The following is a 6,806-nucleotide window of genomic DNA, read 5'->3' as shown; positions in this document are numbered from 1 at the left end:
TTCCACAACAGGAGCAGAAATAAAAGGGAAATGAGCAGGAGGAGCCACCACATCTGTCTGTAGCCGCATGTAATTAACATCTGGGGGGGTTCAGGTGAGGCTCGCAGGGTCGAGGTCGGATCAATCGTAATAAAAAAGTCAATGAAGTCTAAAACCTGCAGATAATTTGATTAATGTGTGAAACGCCGCTGCCTGTGTGTGTAACCATGTGAAGGACGTTCTCCCAGAGACGTGGAGAATGAATGAAAGCTCATAACTCGCTCTGAGCAGCATGTGGGAGGCTTCTTTTTTCTGTTTGAGGAGCTTTTCCCAGCAGCCTTGGCTGCGACCTCCAGAGAGAGCAGATAATAACTAACCCACAGCAATATCTCAGCTTTCTGCATTCACTTTCAAGCTTGTGCTCCAGTAGCTCTGTGCCTGTGTGTGTGTGTGTGTGTGTAGCCAGTCCGTTTAGTCTCCATGTCTGACCCTACTCAGCACCACACACACATCTGCATTATTCCTGCGAGCCGTCCGGCCCGGAGAGCCTGTGTTTCTCTCCGAGAGGATCGCGCTCAGAGATCAACCTCCACTGTTGCTCTTTCAGATCCATTTTCTCTTTGATTCCTGCAGCTTTCGGATGCATTTACTGCCTTTTTTCAAACCTTTTTCACACTCTGAAGACAGAAACTCTACATCTTTCCTTTCCACAGCGCAGAAAGGTTCTGGGTACTACGAGTCCAGTCCCGGGACCTATTCCTCTGGGCTAAAAGGGTTCTGGTCTGGTTCTGGTTGCACATTGCTACTGCAGGTTCTGACCAGGAACCCTCTGCCTTCTGAACTGCTTCTGAAGTTGTAGATATAAAATCAGGATGAATTCGTTAAAACTCTGAAAACCAAATCAGCCTGTTTAACGTGATCTGGGTCAGAGGCAACTTTTGGTTCCAGGTGGAGATTCTAAAGATGGATTTTTCTTTGCCTTGAAGATGTTTCCTGTTGTTGAACCCTCACCTTCAGGATGAAGTGATATCTTTATTTAATTAAGCAAACAAACCTCAGAACACTCAGAATTGATTCTGCCCCCCCCCCCCCCCCACACACACACACACACACACACTCAGTCCTTTCTTCTTTTGAATTTAATGATGTGTTTTTTCCTCTTGGCTTTGTTCTGGTGGAGTTCTTTGACAGGGCTGGAGTCGCATCCATGTTTGATGTGACATCATCTCACCTCAGGTTCGTCTGCCGCTGCTGTCAAGCGACCACACGGGTGTCATGGAGCTGTAAACGGTTGGTTTTCTCTTAAAGCTGCTCACAACCACGAGGTTGACGAACTCGACGCTAATGAAACTTTTGGAAACAGGCTGACTGACAGGTGTTTGCAAATGAGCCGCCTGCTTCCACCTGATGCTCCCTCCTCACATCTGCCAGCCGGTTTCTGTGTCACACTTTTGAAGTTGTGGCGTAGAATATTGGATTTTTGTGAATTAGTTTTTCTTCTCGCCGTAATGACGACGCTTTGGCATGCATCGCTCATCAAAGGCAACCTGGGAAACGTCTCTGACGCAGCCTGCGTGTTGTCAAATCTTTAAATTATGCATCGGGATTTCAACAAGATGATACGGTTTGACAATGAAGAGGAGGGGGCAGAAAAGAGGACTGGGGTGGCTCCGTGTGTGTGTGTGTGTGTGTGTGTGTGTGTGTGTTGGGGTATCCACCAAATACATTTCAAAACATTCATGCATGTTTAATAAGATGGATTCTGAGACTTCACACAGCAGCAGACTCCCATAAATGGTGTTAGCGCCATCGTGTGTGTCTCCTCCTCTGGAAGACCGACGAGGAAAAAAACCCCCCAACCAGAGAATTCCAACATCAAAATCCCAGCAAACATGCTCAGACTTTTCCCCCTTCAGTGACTTTTTACTCCAGGCTTGAGTGATCTTTAGGATCCAGTTTGGCCTTTCCCAAAACTGCAGTCGTTTCAATTTAAACAGCTTTTTGGAGCTAAAGTCATTAAAAGCAACCATCAGGTTCAGCATCTGATTGTTCTCCCTCACTGCAACGTCCTGCCGGGGGGTCACAGAGCAGCGGCGCCGCTCTGTTCCATACTTTTCTCCCAACTTTTCAGTCAAATATTCATCAAACGGCACATTTCTCCTTTCTGTGTCATCAAATCGGAGCTTTTTTCTAATTGCCGTCTCTCCGCCGTCGTCAGAAAATTTGTCAGTGAAAAGATTCAATAATGAAAGAGACCCCAGGGGTCCAGGTGCTGCAGCAGAGGGAAGCGGGGGGGGGGATGTAAAGCCTCATAGGCTCTCCTCCAACAGGGCGGTAAAAAGAAGAAACGCCCCTTTTAATAAAAGTGCCTGACACGCACGGGCTTCCATTCACATGCATATTCTCTTCTGGGGGGAAACGAGGAGGTGGTGTGATTGGTGGGAGCTCACAGATCAATTATTCTGCTGCTTCTGTCAACAGGTATCACACATGTGAGAGATAAAGCAGTAAACAGTGAACAGCAGGGTGGCGGAAAGGTCACTTTTACTAGATGTTGCCTATTTAGGCATCCTGAGCACATCTGGCGCAGCGCTAGCACTCGTGTAGCCGCTACAGTGGTCTACTATCAGTTTAATCAGCCTCAGCCACCAGGGTGTTTGGTATTTACAGTTGTTGACCCTCACCTCAGATGTGTGGTTGCAGGTTTTGAGTGTGTGTGTGTGTGTGTGTGTGTGGGGGGGGGGACCAGAACGCAGCTTTCTGTGAGCAGCTGTCTGCTGCTGCTGGGGAGATTCAGGGTGGTGAAGAGTGTAATTTTATCTTCGCTGCCTCTAATTAATGATCACCTTTACAACTCGAACATTCCTGAATTCTCTTCCTGTAATAGACTCCGCGGGTCAGAGCGAGCTCGGAGCGGATCGCACGTCGCACCCTTTAAATAACGCGGCAGAAAATTACCCTTTTCATACACGATTGAACAACATAATGGCGAAATGACGAGTGGTTACCAGCCGAAGTGGTTTGCTCGGAGAAGATCGTGTACCAGCTGTGGTTAAAATAAGTAAAACGGGTGATTTATGGCTTCTGGGACACTTTCTCTGTCTTTTTGGGTTTCTCCCAGGAGTAAGTGAGCGTTCAGGTTTGCATCTGCAGATGGAATCCTGGAGCTTCTGGGCATCAGCGAGCCTCCTGTCGTCCACCTGTGGCCACCTGCTTCGCCTGAGCCTCTGGTGGCCGTTGGCCTCCAGTCAAAAAGGATGGGGAGATTAGTGGCGGACGCTGACCTGGACACTCAGGTAACGAACAGAGGCATAATTATCCCGGAGAATGTTTACTAGCCCCTGGGCTGGCAGGCACGTGTGTGTGTGTGTGTGTGTGTGTGTGTGTGTGGGGAAGGGGGGGGGGGGGGGGGGGGGTGAGCTGATCTGACAAATGAAGCTTCTTTTTCACAGCTTTCAGTCATAAATGAACAAATGAACTCTGCGATGCTTCAGCATCAGAAATCTAATATTAATCTGAGCATATAAACCGAAGGATATCAAAGAAAACCAGCTGGGAACGGTTTCAGGTGACGGGTGATTTATTTAAATATGTTTTCTGGAGGTTAAAATGACTTTTTTCCCCCCCGGTCTGTTCTGACATCCCACATTTCCCCTTTTTTGGCTCATCAATCACTTGTTTTTTGTTGCACGGAGCACTTTGGAAAGAAAACAATTACTCAGACTGTGTGACAGTCGTGTCTGCCGAGTGCCTCGCTTCCTCTGAAAGTGCGCCAGGTTTTTGATGCTTCTTTCCCCGCTCCCCCCACCGCGACCACCCCCTCCCGCTCTCCCGTCTCATGGAGACGTTGGCCGGCTATCGCTGTTGGCCAGTAGAGCCGCTGTTTGAGATGTGCACCCTGTTCTTCAGTCTGAAGGGAAATGTGACAGTCTTATCTCCCCTGAGGCTCGCTCACCTGGAAAAAGGGAAATAAAATTTAAAAAAAGAAGGCCTCAGCTTCAGTGAGCAGCTGAAACCGACTCTGGGAAAAGAGAGGAATTTGTTTCATTGGGAATTGTTTGTACTCGGAAAAGTGTCCCAGAAGAAGATAAAACAGACACTGCAGCGCTCCGAATACCACAAACGACACATTCAAGCGTTGCATTCATTTCTGAGACTTTCAAAGGCTGTAACAATAAATGAAAACTAGAAGACAAATGAAAGATAATCTCGTTATTTGAGTTTGATGTGGAAATTTTGTCAAAATGGTGAAACATCCTCAACATTTACTCTGGTTGGACAGAAGGATTATGGGTAACAGGTGTTATTGCAGTCCTACACTAAAACAATAGCAATCGAGGTTGTTCCCATCAACTAAAACCTCCTTTCCAGCTTGTTAGACTCAACCAGCTAATGAGGCAAATATCGGCCTCTTTAACTGTTCGGCTGCGTTCAAGAGCGACTCAAGTTCACCGCGTTTTCACTAAAAGCTGCTTCCTGCGGTGCTCCTAAATGATGCCAGGCGAGGCAACGAAAACAGCAAAGTCGCTAATGAGCGATCGATGAGAAACTAATGAGCTGGAAGTCGGTAAAGCTGCAGGGAAAAGCAGATCCAGGTGATGATCCTCTGCTCGTACGACCAACCAGCTGATCCACAGGCTGAGGCTCCACTCATTTAAAACCACCTGAATTGATGGAGATCGTAAATTTGGGAACAAAGCGGAACTTTTCGCAGCTGGAGGCGCAACGGTGCCTCCATCTGGGGAAGATCTCCGAGGGTTGTCGAGGGTTTGGGAGAATCTGCATCCATCCTTCCATCTGAGCATTTTATAGAGGTAGCACAATCAAATCTTTCATTAACACCTTGTCCCTCCTGGTTTCCATGGAAACAAGCTCAGAAAGTGCGCACATGCATCTTGAAGAAACAGTGTGTCTTTCCCCCTCCTGAACAAGAGCGCTCGCTTCATGCGAGGAACGGGTTTTGGATGATTGCTTATTATTTTCCTGTTGTGCATGTGCACAACGTGTTTGTGGAGCTGAGCAAACACTGTGGAACGCTGCTGTTCGCACACGTGTGAGCGTGCAGTTGTGCGTTTCACACGTGTGACAGGAACTGACGAGTGCAGTGCAGTTTCTGTTCCTCGCATATTGCAATTATGTTCTGGCATTTAGGCGAAAAGCAACTGTTGCTTTTGCACTGGAAGCGTTGAAAACTTCAGTCTGAACTCACACACACACACACACGCACGCACGCACACACACACACACACACACACACCACAACATCCTGCAGTATCTCGCGCTGCAGATGCAAACAGCTCTTTTACTCCTGTGCCATGTCGGTCTTCAAAAGGAGAAAAGGAAAATTCATTTGAGGGACGGGAGGGACGGGAGGGACGGGAGGGACGGGAGTCCACGCTGGACGTGCGTTTGATTAGTCAGCCAGCGCAGACACACACAAATACACACAGACTCTATTATGTCCAGTCGAGGGCTGAAACAAGAGCAGAAAAACACAAGCCAGAGGTTGATGAAACCTGAGGACTTTTGACTCCTATTTCCATCAGTGGCAGCTTTGAGCTCACACACACACACACACACACACACACACACACACACACACACACACACACACACACACACACACTTTTCTTCGTGCTCTCTTTTCTCATTTGTCCTCCTCTTCATGTTTCATCTCCAGTTCCGTGTTTTTCTTTCAATGTTGCTGGTTTCTAAATCGACATTGTGTCCTAAGTCTGGTTTTGATCATATTCAGGACATGATCTCATCATTATCCTTGTTTCCTGTCATTCTGCCCCTTTCATCCTCCTCATCCTCCACGTCTGTAGTTTCTGTCCCGTGAACAGTTGAAGATGGTTCCACTTTGGACGGCTGAGCTTTTCCTCTTCTCCCTCTGATTGTGTTTGATGGCTGAAAGGACCACTCAGACTTTTACTTTCATCACTACATCATCATAAATGGAGACACAGAGCCAGCAGTGAAGTGCAGAATGCTGAACATTTGTCCTTGAAACGAATTACTGATGAAAGTGTCTTGTTATTTTCGTGTTTCTTTCAGAGTTTGGGAGTTTTGGGAAATCTTCACTCTTCATGCTGACCACATGCTGCAGGCAAACGCCACAGTTCCACCGGAGAACCCATGTCTGTTAGAGTTGCAGGTCAACAATAAAGAGAAGAAGATTCAACATCTTACTGTACATCTCTGAGTTTAATCACCATCATCACATCATCTTCTGAGATCACTGCCATTAAAAGCAGCCACAGACACATCTGGTCTTGTGCCTGTGCAGATGTTGCTGCTGCTTGTTCCCTTCACATCTCCTCTGCAGATATGAGAGGCTGTTTCACATCACATCAGGATTTAACGTCTGGAATCTTTGTTGCTGTTTCTCTGCTGCAAATCCTTTCATTCCACATTCAACTCTTTTCTATTTATTTTTCTTTCTTCAGGCAAAATCACAATTTCCTTTTGTTTCAGTTTTACTTATGTATTTTTATCCACTGGTTTGTCCTGACTCTCACCTGAACCTCAGAACCAAGTCTTAAATCCTTTAAACACACCTTTAAATGGACGAGTACTAAAATGTCTTCATTTTGCTGCTGGTCCTCTCTCCATGACATAAGCGCGCGCACACACACACACACGACACACACACAAACTTGGCTGCCATTGAATTAGATTTTTTGGTAGATTAATGGTAGATTAATTCAGTTTTGATAGATGTCGATTTGTCCCCCAAACTCTGGGTTCAGCGCAGGCAGAGCTGTGGTGTTCATAAAAAGGATGGATGGTCTGTTTCCACTCTGCTCTCTATCTGGAGATGGAGG

This window comes from Takifugu flavidus, chromosome 15 (assembly GCF_003711565.1).
Source record: "Takifugu flavidus isolate HTHZ2018 chromosome 15, ASM371156v2, whole genome shotgun sequence".
Lineage (NCBI taxonomy): Eukaryota > Metazoa > Chordata > Actinopteri > Tetraodontiformes > Tetraodontidae > Takifugu > Takifugu flavidus.
This window is presented reverse-complemented; position numbering follows the sequence as displayed.